The sequence below is a fragment of the Dendrobates tinctorius genome, unplaced genomic scaffold, assembly GCF_039654945.1.
Source record: "Dendrobates tinctorius isolate UK_male_01 unplaced genomic scaffold, ASM3965494v1 ptg000034l, whole genome shotgun sequence".
In the NCBI taxonomy this organism is placed as follows: Eukaryota; Metazoa; Chordata; class Amphibia; order Anura; family Dendrobatidae; genus Dendrobates; species Dendrobates tinctorius.
Genome location: NW_027361702.1, coordinates 8,654,835 through 8,678,693, shown reverse-complemented (window position 1 = coordinate 8,678,693; position 23,859 = coordinate 8,654,835). Strand labels below are relative to the sequence as shown.

At 48.2% G+C, this 23,859-nt stretch overlaps 1 protein-coding gene across 1 annotated transcript in view; it reads right to left on the bottom strand.

Moving 5' to 3' along the window:
• Positions 1–23,859, bottom strand: part of FRMPD3 (FERM and PDZ domain containing 3) — a 382,662-nt gene that overhangs the window by 79,488 nt on the left and 279,315 nt on the right. The gene's annotated exons all lie outside the window — the stretch shown is intronic.

Below are 23,859 nucleotides of genomic sequence, written 5' to 3'. Positions count from 1 at the left end.
GTGGTGGGACAACCAAAATAAACCCCCCTGCAGTAAATTGTTAGAGCAAGACTAGCTTGCTGTTTTTTTATTACATGGTGCCTGCGGTGGGATAACTAAGATAAGCCCCCCTGTGCCTGTGATAGCCGAGTGTTGGCAGTATGTCGCGTCCCTCCGTCTGTGACATACCGGTGTCAGCGGCGGGATCGTGAGATATTGGTGGCAGCGGTGGGATGATCATAGAGCATTAATGATCTCGTTTGAGCAATCATTCCTCTCACTAAAAACCTGCATGGTTCCTGTGGGAATCATGCGTCATAGGTTTTGGAGACCAGACTCAGTGTTTACTAGTCCTGAGATTGTGTGTACTAGCAAGTATCCCCTCTCTTCTCTTCTTTTCTATTCTATCTTTCATTTGGCAACCATGGCGGCAAAAGGAGAACGCTGGTACACATAGCAGAAAAAGGAAATTCTTGCTGGAGTATGCATGTACTGAGGCATTGATGCCACAAACAAAACCAGAGACCAACTGATCATGGCTCTGGTGCAGCTAGACAGTGCCCAGAGCCCAGCGGGCGCAGAACCCGGCACCAGCAGAGATGGTGCTGCAGCTGAGGTCCAACCACCGAATGTTGGCTCCACATGCAACCGGAGTGGGTTGGACCCCTATCTGCAAATGGCTCCTGCAACATATCTCCACTGATGATACGGACAGGCGCCTACAGCTGATCCGGGAAGCTCAAGAGAGAGCTGAGCGCCAAGCAGAGGCTCAGAGAGCCCATGAACTGGAGCTGCTCCGACAAGGGGTGATGCCCTCTGCAGCCCAGAGCCGTGAGCCCGACAGCGCTCAGAGTCCGAAGCCCCTGCCATAGTATTTTCCCGTGATAGAGAAGGACGAAGACCTGGACATTTTTCTGTGGGCTTTTGAGAAAGCCTGCAGACAGTACCAGCTGCCTAGAGGACAATGTGCATGGTATTTGACCCCAGGGCTAAAAGGCAAAGCCCTGGAGGCGTTTTTTTCTCTCCGGTCAGAAGAAGATGATGACTATGATGCCATCAAGCAGGCCCTGATCGCAAAATACCGGCTGACACCTGAGGTATACCGAAAGATGTTCCGGAATCTCCAACGTGGCCCACACGATAGCTATAGCAATGTGGTGCAAGGACTCAGGACCCACTTTGACCAGTGGATCAATGGACTGTCAGTTGATTGCTTTGAGCTGCTAAGGGACCTGATGATCAAAGACCTGTTCCTGCATTTTTGCCCAGCTGAGGTCCGACAGTTCATCCTGGACCGAGAACCAACGAATGCGGACAAAGACGCGCAGATCGCCGACAACTTTGAGGCCAACCGGAAGCCAGAGACATGGAGGCCAGTCACCGCCAAATGGAGAGGGGGTAAGCCTGCAACCAACCCCAGTGCCCCTGCCAGCCATCCCTCCGGAGGCCCTGTCCCTGTTGCCAACACCAGGCCTACTACTGACAGTCGCAAATGTAACAACTGCAGTCGGACTGGTCATATCAGTGCCACCTGTCCGGAAAGGCAGAAGAATCCCCCAGCTAAGGTCTCTGGGCCCAACGCCTCAGTTCTATTGGTGGGAGGTGTGGTTGGGAGGATTGATGACAACGTTCAGCACGTCCGGGTGGGGGCCCGTTTTGCTACAGGCCTCAAGGACACCGGGGCTGAACGAACCCTCATCCGTCCTGGACTGGCGGCCCCTGAAGAGTTAATTGAGGGTAAAACCCTGACTGTCACCGGGATCGGGGGCACCCGCTGTCCCTTGCCAGTGGCCCGTGTATTTCTTGATTGGGGTGCTGGGAGCAGGGTGAGGGAAGTGGAAGTGTCCGAAAACCTGCCCACTGATGTTTTATTGGGGACTGATTTGGGAAGGATGGTTGCCTACTACGTCCCTGACACCCCTCCCCAATCTGATAATAAGGGTAACGTTAACCCTGATGATGATGGGAAACTGAATGTGTTACCTGCTAATGCCTTGATGAGTAATGATGTAACTGATAACTAGAGTTGAGCGACTTTTGGTTTTTTAGGGTCGCGTTTCGTTTCGTGAAACCCGACTTTTCCAAAAGTCGGGTCGAGCAAGATCGTCCGATTATAGGGAAAAGTCGGGGTCGTCCCGAAACACGAAACCCAATGTAAGTCAATGGGGAATAAAAGTCGGCAGTGAGAGGAGGACAGGAAACACACCTACAGTGCCCATTTGAATGCCAAAAGCATCAATTCTTCTTTCTTAAGCTTGTCAACCTTAATTAACTTCATAATACAAGTTACGCACTGAAAAATGGGGGTTATTTGGCTACAAACTGTGGGGGGGGAGGGCTGGCTCCAGGTTTTCATGTGCCCTGGGCGAAAGAGCGCCCCTTTAACACATACCACAACTCATCATGCTCCGATACGGCAGAGAAATAGCGGTATAGTACAATGAAAAATACCTCACTTTTTACATCTCATGACGAGGCCCATCTATTTCTCCATACAGAATCATTGGTCCCATATAATGTTTGAAACAGTACATGATGAGCTCCACATAATGCTACAGTATATGTTGGTCCCCATGGATGAAGCTCCACTGTCTTATGGGCCCAAATAATGCTCCAAACATAATGGGCCCCATTTCTAATGCTCTAGTGTATAATGGGCCCTGTAAATGCTGCTCCAGTGTCTGATGTCCACCTTTGGAATGTTCCAGTGTATGGTGGGCCCCATCTATCATTCTCCAGAGTATAGTGCTCCCCAAAAATTGCTGTCCCAACATTGAAAACAATCAAATAAGTCTCCTCGCTAGGGAATCCCTGTACTTGTCTGGACAGGTGCTGTAGCTTGCTTAACAGCTCGCCAGCCGTTCTCACGCCCAGTATGGATTACACATGATTGCACAAAGGTGAGAAAGGGTACCGTATCCCCAGATAACATGTATGGATAGCGTACACATTCAAAATATATGTCTATACAGCATGAGGCAGGCTCAGACGGTGTTAGGCCCAGTATGGATTGCACGTGATTGCACAAAGGTTAGAAAGGGTACCGTATCCCTGGATAACATGTATGGATAGCGTACACATTCAAAATATATGTCTCAGGAGGCAGGCTCAGACGGTGTTAGGCCCAGTATGGATTGCACGTGATTGCACAAAGGTTAGAAAGGGTACCGTATCCCTGGATAACATGTATGGATAGCGTACACATTCAAAATATATGTCTATACAGCATGAGGCAGGCTCAGACGGTGTTAGGCCCAGTATGGATTGCACGTGATTGCACAAAGGTTAGAAAGGGTACCGTATCCCCGGATAACATGTATTGATAGCGTACACATTCAAAATATATGTCTCAGGAGGCAGGCTCAGATGGTGTTAGGCCCAGTATGGATTGCACGTGATTGCACAAAGGTTAGAAAGGGTACCGTATCCCCGGATAACATGTATGGATAGCGTACACATTCAAAATACAGTGGGGCAAAAAAGTATTTAGTCAGTCAGCAATAGTGCAAGTTCCACCACTTAAAAAGATGAGAGGCATCTGTAATTTACATCATAGGTAGACCTCAACTATGGGAGACAAACTGAGAAAAAAAAATCCAGAAAATCACATTGTCTGTTTTTTTTCATTTTATTTGCATATTATGGTGGAAAATAAGTATTTGGTCAGAAACAAAATTTCATCTCAGTACTTTGTGATATATCCTTTGTTGGCAATGACAGAGGTCAAACGTTTTCTGTAAGTCTTCACAAGGTTGCCACACACTGTTGTTGGTATGTTGGCCCATTCCTCCATGCAGATCTTCTCTAGAGCAGTGATGTTTTTGGCTTTTCGCTTGGCAACACGGACTTTCAACTCCCTCCAAAGGTTTTCTATAGGGTTGAGATCTGGAGACTGGCTAGGCCACTCCAGGACCTTGAAATGCTTCTTACAAAGCCACTCCTTCGTTGCCCTGGCGGTGTGCTTTGGATCATTGTCATGTTGAAAGACCCAGCCACGTTTCATCTGCAATGCCCTTGCTGATGGAAGGAGGTTTGCACTCAAAATCTCACGATACATGGCCCCATTCATTCTTTCATGTACCCGGATCAGTCGTCCTGGCCCCTTTGCAGAGAAACAGCCCCAAAGCATGATGTTTCCACCACCATGCTTTACAGTAGGTATGGTGTTTGATGGATGCAACTCAGTATTCTTTTTCCTCCAAACACGACAAGTTGTGTTTCTACCAAACAGTTCCAGTTTGGTTTCATCAGACCATAGGACATTCTCCCAAAACTCCTCTGGATCATCCAAATGCTCTCTAGCAAACTTCAGACGGGCCCGGACATGTACAGGCTTAAGCAGTGGGACACGTCTGGCACTGCAGGATCTGACTCCATGGTGGCGTAGTGTGTTACTTATGGTAGGCCTTGTTACATTGGTCCCAGCTCTCTGCAGTTCATTCACTAGGTCCCCCCGCGTGGTTCTGGGATTTTTGCTCACCGTTCTTGTGATCATTCTGACTCCACGGGGTGGGATTTTGCGTGGAGCACCAGATCGAGGGAGATTATCAGTGGTCTTGTATGTCTTCCATTTTCTAATTATTGCTCCCACAGTTGATTTCTTCACTCCAAGCTGGTTGGCTATTGCAGATTCAGTCTTCCCAGCCTGGTGCAGGGCTACAATTTTGTTTCTGGTGTCCTTTGACAGCTCTTTGGTCTTCACCATAGTGGAGTTTGGAGTCAGACTGTTTGCGGGTGTGCACAGGTGTCTTTTTATACTGATAACAAGTTTAAACAGGTGCCATTACTACAGGTAATGAGTGGAGGAAAGAGGAGACTCTTAAAGAAGAAGTTACAGGTCTGTGAGAGCCAGAAATCTTGTTTGCTTGTTTCTGACCAAATACTTATTTTCCACCATAATATGCAAATAAAATGAAAAAAAAACAGACAATGTGATTTTCTGGATTTTTTTTTCTCAGTTTGTCTCCCATAGTTGAGGTCTACCTATGATGTAAACTACAGACACCTCTCATCTTTTTAAGTGGTGGAACTTGCACTATTGCTGACTGACTAAATACTTTTTTGCCCCACTGTGTATGTCTATACAGCATGAGGCAGGCTCAGACGGTGTTAGGCCCAGTATGGATTGCACGTGATTGCACAAAGGTTAGAAAGGGTATCCCTGGATAACATGTATGGATAGCGTACACATTCAAAATATATGTCTCAGGAGGCAGGCTCAGACGGTGTTAGGCCCAGTATGGATTGCACGTGATTGCACAAAGGTTAGAAAGGGTACCGTATCCCCGGATAACATGTATGGATAGCGTACACATTCAAAATATATGTCTATACAGCATGAGGCAGGCTCAGACGGTGTTAGGCCCAGTATGGATTGCACGTGATTGCACAAAGGTTAGAAAGGGTACCGTATCCCTGGATAACATGTATGGATAGCGTACACATTCAAAATATATGTCTATACAGCATGAGGCAGGCTCAGACGGTGTTAGGCCCAGTATGGATTGCACGTGATTGCACAAAGGTTAGAAAGGGTACCGTATCCCTGGATAACATGTATGGATAGCGTACACATTCAAAATATATGTCTATACAGCATGAGGCAGGCTCAGACGGTGTTAGGCCCAGTATGGATTGCACGTGATTGCACAAAGGTTAGAAAGGGTACCGTATCCCTGGATAACATGTATGGATAGCGTACACATTCAAAATATATGTCTCAGGAGGCAGGCTCAGACGGTGTTAGGCCCAGTATGGATTGCACGTGATTGCACAAAGGTTAGAAAGGGTACCGCATCCCCGGATAACATGTATGGATAGCGTACACATTCAAAATATATGTCTCAGGAGGCAGGCTCAGACGGTGTTAGGCCCAGTATGGATTGCACATGATTGCACAAAGGTTAGAAAGGGTACCGTATCCCTGGATAACATGTATGGATAGCGTACACATTCAAAATATATGTCTCAGGAGGCAGGCTCAGACGGTGTCAGGCACAGTATGGATTTGACGGCCCAGATTACACAGCGGAGGAGCAGGGAGAGGTAAAGATTGCAAATGCTGTGGCCCTGCCCAAGCAAGGGGGGCCCACTCGTGGGCGTCGGTACTGGCACTGGGCCCCTCATAGTACAGCGGTGTGTCTGACGGCGGGTGTGCATCACCACCGTCAGAGACACTTGATTGCACTATGAGGGACCCTGTGCCAGTGCCCGCGCCCAAGAGTCGGCCTACCCACCTGTCCAGGGCAACGGCACTCGCACGGTGTCGTGCGGTAGGTGGTGACCCCGGCCATGGGGGGGGAGGCAGCACAGTTAGGGAGTTTTAGAAAGTGGCATATGTTGATGTTGGACATTCAGCTGATGCAAAAGGCGAAATAGGTGAAGTACCAGGAAGAGGTGGACCAAAGCAAGCCATTTTTCTGTCACCCTATGTGTCATCAGGGGAAGGTGGGACAAAATCCTTGGAAACCCATGCGTGGTTCATTTTAATGAAGGTTAGATCATCCACATTTTGGGTTGACAGACGGGTCCTTTTTTCTGTCAGGATTGATCCAGCTGCACTGAAGACTCTTTCCGATAGCACACTTGCAGCTGGGCAAGCGAGCTCCTGTAAGGCATATTGGGCCAATTCAGGCCAGGTGTCCAGTTTAGCGGCCCAATAGTCAAAGGGGAATGACCTGTGTGGGAGAACATCGATATGGGAGGAAAAGTAGTTTGTTACCATAGTTGACAACTGCTGTCTCCTGTCACTTTCCATCGATGCTGTATTACCAGTTGTGTGAGCGGTATTTGAAAAATCAGTCCACAACATTGTCATGAAACCCCTGTCTCCAACGCCACTTCTGCTGTGTGCACCACGAACACCTCTGCCAAGCTGCCCCCGGCCCGTACGGCTCGTGTGAGAACCATCACCGCTGCTGTGTGCTGGGAATGCCTCAAGCAACCGATTTACCAGAGTTGCTTGTTTATTAGCCAATATTAGGTCAAGGTTCTCCTGTGGCATGATGTTTTGTAATTTGCCTTTATAGCGTGGATCCAGGATGCTGGCCAACCAGTTGTCGTCATCGTTCATCATTTTGGCAATGCGGGGGTCCCTTTTTAGGATCCGCAAGGCATAATCTGACATGTGGGTCAATGTTCCCGGTGTCAATGATGCACTGCGAGTGCTGGGTGGAGGAGCACTTTCTGGCAAATCCACATCCCTCCAGTCACGCACAAACCCTGTACCAGACCTTGCCACGCCAACATTTTCACTTGCCCCACGAGATGCATCCTCCTCCCCTAAGTAATCATCCCCATTATCCTCCTCCTCCTCCTCTTCTTCCTCCACCTCGTCCAGGAGAGGTCCCTGAGCAGACAATGGCTGAATGTCATCAAGGATTCCCTCCTCCTCTTCCTCCTCATCAACATTGGCTGCAGACGCCTGCTCCTTAAGGTGCGTCAAAGTTTGCATGAGCAGACGCATAAGTGGGATGCTCATGCTTAGGATGGCGTCGTCTGCGCTTACCAGCCGTGTGCATTCCTCAAAACACTGAAGGACTTTACAAAGGTCTTTCAGCTTCGACCACTGCACACCTGTCAACTCCATGTCTGCTCTCAAAGTGCCTGGCCGTGTATCCTCCCACAAATGCATTATGGCCTGCCTCTGCTCGCACAGCCACTCCACCATGTGCAGGGTGGAGTTCCACCTTGTTGCAATGTCGATAATGAGGCGGTGGTTGGGAAGGTGGAGCAATCGCTGCAGCTTCTGCATACGAACGGAGTGTACAGGCGACCGGCGGATGTGCGCGCACAGTCTTCGCACCTTCTGGAGCAGGGCTGTTAACTCCGGATAATTTTTGAGGAAGCACTGCACCACCAGGTTCAAGGTGTGAGCCAAGCAAGGTATGTGGCTGAGTTTTGAAAGGGCTATGGCTGCCACAAAATTACGGCCGTTATCACTAACTACCTTGCCTGCCTCAAGATGTACACTGCCCAGCCATGACTCAGTTTGTCGCTTCAAGTACTCGGCCAGCACCTCGGCGGTGTGTCTGTCGCCCAAACACATCATCTGCAACACAGCCTGCTGACGCTTTCCACTAGCTGCTCGACAGGGGGACACATCGTGTGCAACAGTGGCAGCTGCAGATGGAGTGCTCGTACGACTGCGCTCTGTGGACGAGCTTTCGCTTCTGGAGGAGGTGGAGGAGGAGGAGGGTCGAACGCCTACAGCCAACTGTTTCCTATACCGTGGGCTAGGCAGCACTGTCCCACCACCGTTGTCCCCTGTGGACCCTGCATCCACCACATTAACCCAGTGCGCAGTGATGGACACGTAACGGCCCTGGCCATGCCGACTGGACCATGCATCAGTTGTGAGGTGCACCTTTCCGCTCACTGACTGCTTGAGTGCATGGACAATGCGGTCTTTCACATGATGGTGGAGGGCTGGGATGGCTTTGCGAGAGAAGAAGTGGCGACTGGGTAGGTCATAGCGTGGTACTGCATAGGCCATGAGTTCGCGGAAAGCTGTACTTTCCACCAACCGAAAGGGCATCATCTCAAACGAGATTAGTTTGGCAATGTGGGCGTTCAAACCCAGTGTACGCGGATGAGAGACTGAGTACTTTCTTGACCTACTCATAGTGTCTGGGAGGGTGAGCTGGACTTGAGAGCTGCATATGGTGGAAGTAGCGGTGGACAGGGTGGACTGAGAGAGGGTTGATGATGGTGATGGAGTTGGTGTTCTTTCTGATGGCCTAGAATCAGTCTTTCGTTGATATAACAGTGGGATTCCCTGACTGCTGTGGTCTTGCAACGACACCTCAACATTTGCTGCTGTGCTAACCGGTGGGCTTACAGTGGGGGAAACAATGTAGCGTTGCTGACTACCTTCGTTGTGATCAGTTGCACATGTGGCACTTGAGGTTTGGTGTTGTGTCCACGCTTGCAAGTGCATGCTGGTTAAATGTCTAAGCATGCAACTGGTATTCAAATTTTTCAGATTTTTCCCTCGGCTAAAGGTCTTTGCGCACTTTTTACAGATAACCTTGGCCTGATCATGAGGATTTTGTTCAAAAAAGTGCCACACTGCACTCTTCCTACTTTGGCAGACATTTTGCGGCCTAGCACGCTGTGATCTTTTGACCCTCTGGACAAGCTGTCCAGCAACTCTTTTGATGTTTGGAACCTGTCTTTGGAGTGCTCCGGGCCTGCCAGATAACAGCTGTTGCGATGTCGATGTCTGCTGTGGATGCTCCTCATCTGAGCTATTGGAAGCAGCACCCTCTTCCCCCAATGGATGCCAATCTGGGTCAACAACTGGGTCATCCATCACCTCCTCTTCTATGTCATGTGCACCTTCCTCTGTGTCACCGTGTATGGTGGTATAGTGTGCGGGAAGGGGCACCTGAGTCTCATCAGGGTCAGAATCTGGCTCTGTACACTGCGAGGACAATGTAGTGCTCTGAGTGAATGTACCAGCAGAATCATCCATCAGCGGCTGTGCATCAGTGCACTCCATGTCAGATTCATCTTGGCCTGGGTAATTCACCATTTCACTTGATAATCCAGGCATGGTATGTGAAAACAGCTCCATGGAGTAATCAGTAGTATGGCCTGCGTCATCCTTCAATCTTGGTTGGGGTGAAGGACACAAGGAAAGGTGTGGTTCATGAACATGAGCCTCCAATGACGACTCAGTGCTTTTACTTTTTACAACTGAAGAAGAGGAGGCGATAGAGCTGGAGGCTGAGTCAGCAATGTAAGACAAAACTTTTTCCTGATGCTCTGGCTTTAAAAGCGGTTTGCCAACTCCTAGAAAACTAAGCGTTCGAGGCCTTATGTAGCCAGACGATGACGCAGGGTCAGCACCTCCTGCATTCGGTCCTATTTTGCTCTTGCCACTACCATCAGATCCACCACCAACACCATCATTACCAGCTGCCAACCCCCGCCCAATTCCACGGCCTCTTCCACCAGCCTTCCTCATTTTTGGTAGAAATGTAGACAAAATCCAACAAACTATATAGTAATGTAAAACAAGGTACAAGGTGTCTATAGGACAGGGGAGATTTTGAATTTCTGCACACACTTGTGGACAGTGGACACTTTTGGATTGTGTGAGGCCCACTGATATCTGAGCGCTATGTGACAGGCTCAATGGCACTGCTGTGACAAAAGTGACTAGAGGATAAGGGAGATTTTGAATATCTGCACACACTTTTGGACACTGGACACTTTTGGATTGTGTGAGGCCCACTGATATCTGAGCGCTATGTGACAGGCTCGATGGCACTGCTGTGACAAAAGTGACTAGAGGATAAGGGAGATTTTGAATATCTGCACACACTTGTGGACAGTGGACACTTTTGGATTGTGTGAGGCCCACTGATATCTGAGCACTATGTGACAGGCTCGATGGCACAGCTGTGACAAAAGTGACTAGAGGATAAGGGAGATTTTGAATTTCTGCACACACTTGTGGACAGTGAAGAAAAATATTCAGGATTGAGAGTCCTCAGTAGTTGATACCTTTTAATGGCTAACTGAAAAGATGGTAATACATTGCAAGCTTTCGAGACTACTCAGGTCTCTTCATCAGGCTAGACTAATACAAAATCTGAAGTCACATATTTATGCACAATACAGCCTAGAAAAAATGCAATAGATAAGACAAGTGACGTGAAGCAGAACTATACTTTTGGATTGTGTGAGGCCCACTGATATCTGAGCGCTATGTGACAGGCTCGATGGCACTGCTGTGACAAAAGTGACTAGAGGATAAGGGAGATTTTGAATATCTGCACACACTTTTGGACACTGGACACTTTTGGATTGTGTGAGGCCCACTGATATCTGAGCGCTATGTGACAGGCTCGATGGCACTGCTGTGACAAAAGTGACTAGAGGATAAGGGAGATTTTGAATTTCTGCACACACTTGTGGACAGTGGACACTTTTGGATTGTGTGAGGCCCACTGATATCTGAGCGCTATGTGACAGGCTCGATGGCACTGCTGTGACAAAAGTGATTAGAGGATAAGGGAGATTTTGAATATCTGCACACACTTTTGGACACTGGACACTTTTGGATTGTGTGAGGTCCACTGATATCTGAGCGCTATGTGACAGGCTCGATGGCACTGCTGTGACAAAAGTGACTAGAGGATAAGGGAGATTTTGAATATCTGCACACACTTTTGGACACTGGACACTTTTGGATTGTGTGAGGCCCACTGATATCTGAGCGCTATGTGACAGGCTCGATGGCACTGCTGTGACAAAAGTGACTAGAGGATAAGGGAGATTTTGAATATCTGCACACACTTTTGGACACTGGACACTTTTGGATTGTGTGAGGCCCACTGATATCTGAGCGCTATGTGACAGGCTCGATGGCACTGCTGTGACAAAAGTGACTAGAGGATAAGGGAGATTTTGCATATCTGCACACACTTTTGGACACTGGACACTTTTGGATTGTGTGAGGCCCACTGATATCTGAGCGCTATGTGACAGGCTCGATGGCACTGCTGTGACAAAAGTGACTAGAGGATAAGGGAGATTTTGAATATCTGCACACACTTTTGGACACTGGACACTTTTGGATTGTGTGAGGCCCACTGATATCTGAGCGCTATGTGACAGGCTCGATGGCACTGCTGTGACAAAAGTGACTAGAGGATAAGGGAGATTTTGAATTTCTGCACACACTTGTGGACAGTGGACACTTTTGGATTGTTTGAGGCCCACTGATATCTGAGCGCTATGTGACAGGCTCGATGGCACTGCTGTGACAAAAGTGACTAGAGGATAAGGGAGATTTTGAATTTCTGCACACACTTTTGGACACTGGACACTTTTGGATTGTGTGAGGCCCACTGATATCTGAGCGCTATGTGACAGGCTCGATGGCACTGCTGTGACAAAAGTGACTAGAGGATAAGGGAGATTTTGAATATCTGCACACACTTTTGGACACTGGACACTTTTGGATTGTGTGAGGCCCACTGATATCTGAGCGCTATGTGACAGGCTCGATGGCACTGCTGTGACAAAAGTGACTAGAGGATAAGGGAGATTTTGAATTTCTGCACACACTTGTGGACAGTGGACACTTTTGGATTGTGTGAGGCCCACTGATATCTGAGCGCTATGTGACAGGCTCGATGGCACTGCTGTGACAAAAGTGACTAGAGGATAAGGGAGATTTTGAATATCTGCACACACTTTTGGACACTGGACACTTTTGGATTGTGTGAGGCCCACTGATATCTGAGCGCTATGTGACAGGCTCGATGGCACTGCTGTGACAAAAGTGACTAGAGGATAAGGGAGATTTTGAATATCTGCACACACTTTTGGACACTGGACACTTTTGGATTGTGTGAGGCCCACTGATATCTGAGCGCTATGTGACAGGCTCGATGGCACTGCTGTGACAAAAGTGACTAGAGGATAAGGGAGATTTTGAATTTCTGCACACACTTGTGGACAGTGGACACTTTTGGATTGTTTGAGGCCCACTGATATCTGAGCGCTATGTGACAGGCTCGATGGCACTGCTGTGACAAAAGTGACTAGAGGATAAGGGAGACTTTGAATATCTGCACACACTTTTGGACACTGGACACTTTTGGATTGTGTGAGGCCCACTGATATCTAAGCGCTATGTGACAGGCTCGATGGCACTGCTGTGACAAAAGTGACTAGAGGATAAGGGAGATTTTGAATTTCTGCACACACTTGTGGACAGTGGACACTTTTGGATTGTTTGAGGCCCACTGATATCTGAGCGCTATGTGACAGGCTCGATGGCACTGCTGTGACAAAAGTGACTAGAGGATAAGGGAGACTTTGAATATCTGCACACACTTTTGGACACTGGACACTTTTGGATTGTGTGAGGCCCACTGATATCTAAGCGCTATGTGACAGGCTCGATGGCACTGCTGTGACAAAAGTGACTAGAGGATAAGGGAGATTTTGAATTTCTGCACACACTTGTGGACAGTGGACACTTTTGGATTGTGTGAGGCCCACTGATATCTGAGCGCTATGTGACAGGCTCGATGGCACTGCTGTGACAAAAGTGACTAGAGGATAAGGGAAATTTTGAATATCTGCACACACTTTTGGACACTGGACACTTTTGGATTGTGTGAGCCCCACTGATATCTGAGCGCTATGTGACAGGCTTGATGGCACTGCTGTGACAAAAGTGACTAGAGGATAAGGGAGATTTTGAATATCTGCACACACTTTTGGACACTGGACACTTTTGGATTGTGTGAGGCCCACTGATATCTGAGCGCTATGTGACAGGCTCGATGGCACTGCTGTGACAAAAGTGACTAGAGGATAAGGGAGATTTTGAATTTCTGCACACACTTGTGGACAGTGGACACTTTTGGATTGTGTGAGGCCCACTGATATCTGAGCGCTATGTGACAGGCTCGATGGCACAGCTGTGACCAAAGTGACTAGAGGATAAGGGAGATTTTGAATCTCTGCACACACTTTTGGACACTGGACACTTTTGGATTGTGTGAGGCCCAATGAATATCTGAGCGCTATGTGACAGGCTCGATGGCACAGCTGTGACAAAAGTGACTAGAGGATAAGGGAGATTGGATTGCTTTTAAAAAAGCAGTTTGCGGAGCAGTGGGTAAACAGCAATGCCAGCCTGTCAGGAAGCATTAGAAGGCAGCCCAACAACCAACACCACTGATACACCACTATATAGCCTCCCCTTGCACTGCACACACAGTGACTGGTGTGTTGTGCAGGCCAAATTGCTAGCAGCAGAAGCAGTTTTTTTTTCTTCTCAGCAGGACAAAAAAAAAAATTGGGATTGCTTTTAAAAAAGCAGTTTGCGGAGCAGTGGGTAAACAGCAATGCCAGCCTGTCAGGAAGCCTTAAAAGGCAGCCCAACAACCAACACCACTGATACACCACTATATAACCTCCCCTTGCACTGCACACACAGTGACTGGTGTGTTGTGCAGGCCAAATCGCTAGCAGCAGAAGCAGTTTTTTTGTCTTCTTCCCTGCCTAACGCTCTCCCTACAGAATCAGCAGCAACCTCTCCCTATACTAAGATCGGCAGAAGTAAGATGGCGGTTGGCGTGCACGCCCTTTTATACCCCCTGTGACGCCCACCAAAGCAAGCCAATCACTTGCATGCCCTTCTGAAAGATGGTGGTGACCCGTGCCTATGTCATCACGTTGCCCACAGTGTCCGTGGATCCTGATTGGCTGAAAAAGAGCGCAAAACAAACTTTTGAAACGCGACTTTGGCGCGTAAGTCGCCGACCTCGTGGCCGACCTCATCCTAGGGTCGGGTTTCGTTTCATGAAACCCGACTTTGCCAAAAGTCGGCGACTTTTGAATTTTTTCGACCCGTTTCGCTCAACTCTACTGATAACCATTCCTTTCCCAGGAAGGATGCTAATGGTGATGTAATTGTACCAGAGAAATTTGATAACTAGAGTTGTGCGAAACGGGTCAGTCACATTCAAAAATAGCTGACTTTAGCTAAAGTTGGGTTTCGCCGATCGAAATCCGACCATAGCGTGAGGTCGGCCATGAGGTCGCCGATCAGAGCGCCAAAGTCGCGTTTCAAATAATGCTTCCAGCGCCTTTTCTCAGCCAATGATGGAGGACGCACACTGTGGGCAACGCAATGACATGGACAGCAGCCACCACCATCTTAGAGAAGGGCATTGAAGTGATTGGCTGGCTTTGTATGGCGTCACAGTGGGTATAAAAAGCTGTGACCGCCGACCGCCATCTTACTTCTGCCGATCTTAGAATAGGGAGAGGTGCTGCTGCTGATTCTGATCAGGGAGAGCTTTAGGCAGGGAAGAAGAAAAAAAGCTGCTTCTGCTGATAGCGCTTTTCACTGTACAGTTAGTGTGCAGTGAAAGGGGGGAATTTTTGTTGTGTGCAGCAGCGCTGGCGGTGAATAGGCTGCCTTTTAAGGCTACCTGCTAGCTGCATTGCTGTGTGCACACTGCTGTTCAAACTGCTTTTTTCAAAGCACTCCAACTTTTATTATTTTGTCCTGGTGAGTTACTGAGCGTTCATTTTTTCACACACCGTATAGCGGTGCATGCTCCTCACACACTACCGTATACCGCCTTGTATCACGGACAAATAGAAGCTATCTGTGTGTTACTCTGGAGAAAAAAGCTGAGGAGTTTTTCCATTTTTCCAGACCTACACCTTAGAGTGCTGTCCGCTTTTCAAACAGTTTTGTATATCTGCTGTTTGATCACGGTCAAAACTAGACAGAGAAAGCGTGTGTCAGTCCGTATACAAATAGACGGAGATTGACAATTTTCCATACAGAAACCGTCACACACTACCGTGTGCCGCCTTGTATCATGGACAAATGGAAGCTATCTGTGTGTGACTCTGGAAAAAAAAGCCGAGGAGTTTTACCGTTTTTCCAGACCTACATCTTAGAGTGCTGTCCGCTTTTCAAACAGTTTCGTATATCTGCTGTTTGAATACAGTCAAAACTAGACAGAGACAGCGTGTGTCAGTCCGTATACAAATAGACGGAGATTGACAATTTTCCATACAGACACCGTATAGCGGTGTACGCTCCTCACACACTACTGTGTACCGCCTTGTATCACGGACAAATAGAAGCAATCTGTGTGTTACTCTGGAAGAAAAAGACGAGGAGTTTTTCCATTTTTCCATACCTACACCTTAGAGTGCTGTCCGCTTTTCAAACAGTTTTGTATATCTGCTGTTTGATCACGGTCAAAACTAGATAGAGACAGCGTGTGTCAGTCCCTATACAAATAGACGGAGATTGACAATTTTCCATACAGACACCATATAGCGATGTACGCTCCTAACACATTACCGTGTACCTCCTTGTATCACGGACAAATAGAAGCTATCTGTGTGTTACTCTGGAAAAAAAAGCTGAGGAGTTTTTCCATTTTTCCAGACCTACACCTTAGAGTGCTGTCCGTTTTTCAAACAGTTTCGTATATCTGCTGTTTGATCACAGTCAAAACTAGACAGAGAAAGCGTGTGTCAGTCCGTATACAAATAGACGGAGATTGACAATTTTCCATACAGACACCGTATAGCGGTGTACGCTCTTCACTCACTACAGTGTACCGCCTTGTATCACGGACAAATAGAAGCTATCTGTGTGTGACTCTGGAAAAAAAAGCCGAGGAGTTTTTCCGTTTTTCCATACCTACACCTTAGAGTGCTGTCCGCTTTTCAAAAGAGTTTCGTATATCAGATGTTTGAATACGGTCAAAACTAGACAGAGACAGTGTGTGTCAGTCCCTATACAAATAGACGAAGATTGACAATTTTCCATACACACACCGTATAGAGCTGTCCAATTCTCAAACAGTATTGTATATCTGCCGTTCGCATTACAGTCACATCTATACAGAGTTAGCGTGTGTGTGTGACACTCAGTAAACACATATACAGAGATTGTTAGCTACACAAAAAATGTATACAGCTGTACACTTCTGATACAGTTCCGTATATCTGCTTGTTGGATTACGGTCCAATACATACTGTGAGAGCGTCTGTGACTAACAAAATATATTCGTAGATTTAATTTTTTTAATACACCTTACACAGCTGGACACTCCTCATACAGTACCATCTCTCTGCTGGTATTTTTGATACATTTTCCCAAACATGAGGAAGTATGGTGGAAGAGGCCGCGGACGTGGGCAGGGGGCACAGCTGGTACTGATGGTGGTGGTGCATCGGCTGGTTCTGGTAAAAGCACAATAGCAGCTAAGGCAGGAGGTGTTGAACCTGCGCCATCGTCTGGCCCAAGAAGGCCTGTAAGGTTGCCTTTTCTTGGAGTAAGAAAACCGCTTTTAAAGCCGGAGCATCAGGAACAGGTTTTGGCATACATTGCCGAAACAGCCACCAGCTCTATTGCCTCCTCTTCTGAACGTTCGAAACCTGCAAGCATGGAGTCGTCAGTGCAGGGTTCTGGTCAGGAAAAACCCCTTTCCTTGAGTCTTTCACCCCCACCAAAAGTTAAGGATGCGGCAGCCCACACTTCACATTACTCTATGGAGCTCTTTTCACATACCATGCCTGGGTTATCCAGTCAAATCCAGAATTCCCCAGTCCAAGATGAATCTGACATGGAGTGCATTGATGCACAGCCACTGCTAGATGATTCTGCTGGTACATCGACTCAGAGCACTACATTGCCCTCGCAGTCTATTGAGCCAGAATCTGGCCCTGATGAAACTCAGGTGCCCTTTCCCGCATACTATACCACCTTACACGATGATACAGAGGAAGGTAAGGAGGAAGGTGCAGATGAATTTGAAGAGGAGGTGATGGGCTTGTGGTAAGTTTAGGAAATACTGCACGATGCAGAGAAGCTGTAAGTGTAGGAAATACAGCACAATGCAGAGAAGCTATAAGTGTAGGAAATACTGCACGATGCAGAGAAGCTGTACGTGTAGGGAATACAGCACGATGCAGAGAAGCTGTAAGTGTAGGAAATGCAGCATGATGCAGAGAAGCTGTAAGTTTAGGAAGTGCAGCATGATGCAGAGAAGCTGTAAGTGTAGGAAATACAGCATGATGCAGAGAAGCTGTAAGTGTAGGAAATGCAGCATGATGCAGAGAAGCTGTAAGTAGAGTTGAGCGACTTTTGGTTTTTTAGGGTCGCGTTTCGTTTCGTGAAACCCGACTTTTCCAAAAGTCGGGTCAAGCAAGATCGTCCGATTATAGGGAAAAGTCGGGGTCGTCACGAAACAGGAAACCCAATGTAAGTCAATGGGGAATAAAAGTCGGCAGTGAGAGGAGGACAGGAAACACACCAACAGTGGCCATTTGAATGCCAAAAGCATCAATTCTTCTTACTTAAGCTTGTCAACCTTAATTAACTTCATAATACAAGTTACGCACTGAAAAATGGGGGTTATTTGGCTACAGACTGTGGGGGGGGAGGGCTGGCTCCAGGTTTTCATGTGCCCTGGGCGAAAGAGCGCCCCTTTAACACATACCACAACTCATCATGCTCCGATACGGCAGAGAAATAGCGGTATAGTACAATGAAAAATACCTCACTTTTTACATCTCATGACGAGGCCCATCTATTTCTCCATACAGAATCATTGGTCCCATATAATGTTTGAAACAGTATATGATGAGCTCCACATAATGCTACAGTATATGTTGGTCCCCATGGATGAAGCTCTACTGTCTTATGGGCCCAAATAATGCTCCAAACATAATGGGCCCCATTTCTAATGCTCTAGTGTATAATGGGCCCTGTAAATGCTGCTCCAGTGTCTGATGTCCACCTTTGGAATGTTCCAGTGTATGGTGGGCCCCATCTATCATTCTCAGACGGTGTTAGGCCCAGTATGGATTGCACGTGATTGCACAAAGGTTAGAAAGGGTACCGTATCCCCAGATAACATGTATGGATAGCGTACACATTCAAAATATATGTCTCAGGAGGCAGGCTCAGACGGTGTTAGGCCCAGTATGGATTGCACGTGATTGCACAAAGGTTAGAAAGGGTACCGTATCCCCGGATAACATGTATGGATAGCGTACACATTCAAAATATATGTCTCAGGAGGCAGGCTCAGACGGTGTTAGGCCCAGTATGGATTGCACGTGATTGCACAAAGGTTAGAAAGGGTACCGTATCCCCGGATAACATGTATGGATAGCGTACACATTCAAAATATATGTCTCAGGAGGCAGGCTCAGACGGTGTTAGGCCCAGTATGGATTGCACGTGATTGCACAAAGGTTACAAAGGGTACCGTATCCCCAGATAACATGTATGGATAGCGTACACATTCAAAATATATGTCTCAGGAGGCAGGCTCAGACGGTGTTAGGCCCAGTATGGATTGCACGTGATTGCACAAAGGTTAGAAAGGGTACCGTATCCCCAGATAACATGTATGGATAGCGTACACATTCAAAATATATGTCTCAGGAGGCAGGCTCAGACGGTGTTAGGCCCAGTATGGATTGCACGTGATTGCACAAAGGTTAGAAAGGGTACCGTATCCCCGGATAACATGTATGGATAGCGTACACATTCAAAATATATGTCTATACATCAGGAGGCAGGCTCAGACGGTGTCAGGCACAGTATGGATTTGACGGCCCAGATTACACAGCGGAGGAGCAGGGAGAGGTAAAGATTGCAAATGCTGGGGCCCTGCCCAAGCAAGGGGGGCCCACTCGTGGGCGTCGGTACTGGCACTGGGCCCCTCATAGTACAGCGGTGTGTCTGACAGCGGGTGTGCACCACCACCGTCAGAAACACTTGATTGCACTATGAGGGACCCTGTGCCAGTGCCCGCGCCCAAGAGTCGGCCTACCCACCTGTCCAGGGCAACGGCACTCGCACGGTGTCGTGCGCTAGGTGGTGACCCCGGCCATGGGGGGGGAGGCAGCACAGTTAGGGAGTTTTAGAAAGTGGCATATGTTGATGTTGGACATTCAGCTGATGCAAAAGGCGAAATAGGTGAAGTACCAGGAAGAGGTGGACCAAAGCAAGCCATTTTTCTGTCACCCTATGTGTCATCAGGGGAAGGTGGGACAAAATCCTTGGAAACCCATGCGTGGTTCATTTTAATGAAGGTTAGATCATCCACATTTTGGGTTGACAGACGGGTCCTTTTTTCTGTCAGGATTGATCCAGCTGCACTGAAGACTCTTTCCGATAGCACACTTGCAGCTGGGCAAGCGAGCTCCTGTAAGGCATATTGGGCCAATTCAGGCCAGGTGTCCAGTTTAGCGGCCCAATAGTCAAAGGGGAATGACCTGTGTGGGAGAACATCGATATGGGAGGAAAAGCAGTTTGTAACCATAGTTGACAACTGCTGTCTCCTGTCACTTTCCATCGATGCAGTATTACCAGTTGTGTGAGCGGTATTTGAAAAATCAGTCCACAACATTGTCATGAAACCCCTGTCTCCAACGCCACTTCTGCTGTGTGCACCACGAACACCTCTGCCAAGCTGCCCCCGGCCCGTACGGCTCGTGTGAGAACCATCACCGCTGCTGTGTGCTGGGAATGCCTCAAGCAACCGATTTACCAGAGTTGCTTGTTTATTAGCCAATATTAGGTCAAGGTTCTCCTGTGGCATGATGTTTTGTAATTTGCCTTTATAGCGTGGATCCAGGATGCTGGCCAACCAGTAGTCGTCATCGTTCATCATTTTGGCAATGCGGGGGTCCCTTTTTAGGATCCGCAAGGCATAATCTGACATGTGGGCCAATGTTCCCGGTGTCAATGATGCACTGCGAGTGCTGGGTGGAGGAGCACTTTCTGGCAAATCCACATCCCTCCAGTCACGCACAAACCCTGTACCAGACCTTGCCACGCCAACATTTTCACTTGCCCCACGAGATGCATCCTCCTCCCCTAAGTAATCATCCCCATCATCATCCTCCTCCTCTTCTGCCTCCACCTCATCCAGGAGAGGTCCCTGAGCAGACAATGGCTGAATGTCATCAAGGATTCCCTCCTCCTCTTCCTCCTCATCAACATTGGCTGCAGACGCCTGCTCCTTAAGGTGCGTCAAAGTTTGCATGAGCAGACGCATAAGTGGGATGCTCATGCTTAGGATGGCGTCGTCTGCGCTTACCAGCCGTGTGCATTCCTCAAAACACTGAAGGACTTTACAAAGGTCTTTCAGCTTCGACCACTGCACACCTGTCAACTCCATGTCTGCTCTCAAAGTGCCTGGCCGTGTATCCTCCCACAAATGCATTATGGCCTGCCTCTGCTCGCACAGCCGCTCCACCATGTGCAGGGTGGAGTTCCACCTTGTTGCAATGTCGATAATGAGGCGATGGTTGGGAAGGTGGAGCAATCGCTGCAGCTTCTGCATACGAACTGAGTGTACAGGCGACCGGCGGATGTGCGCGCACAGTCTTCGCACCTTCTGGAGCAGGGCTGTTAACTCCGGATAATTTTTGAGGAAGCACTGCACCACCAGGTTCAAGGTGTGAGCCAAGCAAGGTATGTGGCTGAGTTTTGAAAGGGCTATGGCTGCCACAAAATTACGGCCGTTATCACTAACTACCTTGCCTGCCTCAAGATGTACACTGCCCAGCCATGACTCAGTTTGTCGCTTCAAGTACTCGGCCAGCACCTTGGCGGTGTGTCTGTCGCCCAAACACATCATCTGCAACACAGCCTGCTGACGCTTTCCACTAGCTGCTCGATAGGGGGACACATCGTGTGCAACAGTGGCAGCTGCAGATGGAGTGCTCGTACGACTGCGCTCTGTGGACGAGCTTTCGCTTCTGGAGGAGGAGGAGGGTCGAACGCCTACAGCCAACTGTTTCCTATACCGTGGGCTAGGCAGCACTGTCCCACCACCGCTGTCCCCTGTGGACCCTGCATCCACCACATTAACCCAGTGCGCAGTGATGGACACGTAACGGCCCTGGCCATGCCGACTGGACCATGCATCAGTTGTGAGGTGCACCTTTCCGCTCACTGACTGCTTGAGTGCATGGACAATGCGGTCTTTCACATGATGGTGGAGGGCTGGGATGGCTTTGCGAGAGAAGAAGTGGTGACTGGGTAGGTCATAGCGTGGTACTGCATAGGCCATGAGTTCGCGGAAAACTGTGCTTTCCACCAACCGAAAGGGCATCATCTCAAACGAGATTAGTTTGGCAATGTGGGCGTTCAAACCCAGTGTACGCGGATGAGAGACTGAGTACTTTCTTGACCTACTCATAGTGTCTGGGAGGGTGAGCTGGACTTGAGAGCTGCATATGGTGGAAGTAGCGGTGGACAGGGCGGACTGAGAGAGGGTTGATGATGGTGATGGAGTTGGTGTTCTTTCTGATGGCCTAGAATCAGTCTTTTGTTGATATAACAGTGGGATTCCCTGACTGCTGTGGTCTTGCAACGACACCTCAACATTTGCTGCTGTGCTAACCGGTGGGCTTACAGTGGGGGAAACAATGTAGAGTTGCTGACTACCTTCGTTGTGATCAGTTGCACATGTGGCACTTGAGGTTTGGTGTTGTGTCCACGCTTGCAAGTGCATGCTGGTTAAATGTCTAAGCATGCAACTGGTATTCAAATTTTTCAGATTTTTCCCTCGGCTAAAGGTCTTTGCGCACTTCTTACAGATAACCTTGGCCTGATCATGAGGATTTTGTTCAAAAAAGTGCCACACTGCACTCTTCCTACTTTGGCAGACATTTTGCGGCCTAGCACGCTGTGATCTTTTGACCCTCTGGACAAGCTGTCCAGCAACTCTTTTGATGTTTGGAACCTGTCTTTGGAGTGCTCCGGGCCTGCCAGATAACAGCTGTTGCGATGTCGATGTCTGCTGTGGATGCTCCTCATCTGAGCTATTGGAAGCAGCACCCTCTTCCCCCAATGGATGCCAATCTGGGTCAACAACTGGGTCATCCATCACCTCCTCTTCTATGTCATGTGCATCTTCCTCTGTGTCACCGTGTATGGTGGTATAGTGTGCGGGAAGGGGCACCTGAGTCTCATCAGGGTCAGAATCTGGCTCTGTACACTGCGAGGACAATGTAGTGCTCTGAGTGAATGTACCAGCAGAATCATCCATCAGCGGCTGTGCATCAGTGCACTCCATGTCAGATTCATCTTGGCCTGGGTAATTCACCATTTCACTTGATAATCCAGGCATGGTATGTGAAAACAGCTCCATGGAGTAATCAGTAGTATGGCCTGTGTCATCCTTCAATCTTGGTTGGGGTGAAGGACACAAGGAAAGGTGTGGTTCATGAACATGAGCCTCCAATGACGACTCAGTGCTTTTACTTTTTACAACTGAAGAAGAGGAGGCGATAGAGCTGGAGACTGAGTCAGCAATGTAAGACAAAACTTTTTCCTGATGCTCTGTCTTTAAAAGCGGTTTGCCAACTCCTAGAAAACTAAGCGTTCGAGGCCTTATGTAGCCAGACGATGACACAGGGTCAGCACCTCCTGCATTCGGTCCTATTTTGCTCTTGCCACTACCATCAGATCCACCACCAACACCATCATTACCAGCTGCCAACCCCCGCCCAATTCCACGGCCTCTTCCACCAGCCTTCCTCATTTTTGGTAGAAATGTAGACAAAATCCAACAAACTATATAGTAATGTAAAACAAGGTACAAGGTGTCTATAGGACAGGGGAGATTTTGAATTTCTGCAGACACTTGTGGACACTGGACACTTTTGGATTGTGTGAGGCCCACTGATATCTGAGCGCTATGTGACAGGCTCGATGGCACAGCTGTGACCAAAGTGACTAGAGGATAAGGGAGATTTTGAATCTCTGCACACACTTTTGGACACTGGACACTTTTGGATTGTGTGAGGCCCAATGAATATCTGAGCGCTATGTGACAGGCTCGATGGCACAGCTGTGACAAAAGTGACTAGAGGATAAGGGAGATTTTGAATCTCTGCACACACTTTTGGACACTGGACACTTTTGGATTGTGTGAGGCCCAATGAATATCTGAGCGCTATGTGACAGGCTCGATGGCACAGCTGTGACCAAAGTGACTAGAGGATAAGGGAGATTTTGAATCTCTGCACACACTTTTGGACACTGGACACTTTTGGATTGTGTGAGACCCACTGATATCTGAGCGCTATGTGACAGGCTCGATGGCACAGCTGTGACCAAAGTGACTAGAGGATAAGGGAGATTTTGAATCTCTGCACACACTTTTGGACACTGGACACTTTTGGATTGTGTGAGGCCCAATGAATATCTGAGCGCTATGTGACAGGCTCGATGGCACAGCTGTGACAAAAGTGACTAGAGGATAAGGGAGATTTTGAATCTCTGCACACACTTTTGGACACTGGACACTTTTGGATTGTGTGAGGCCCAATGAATATCTG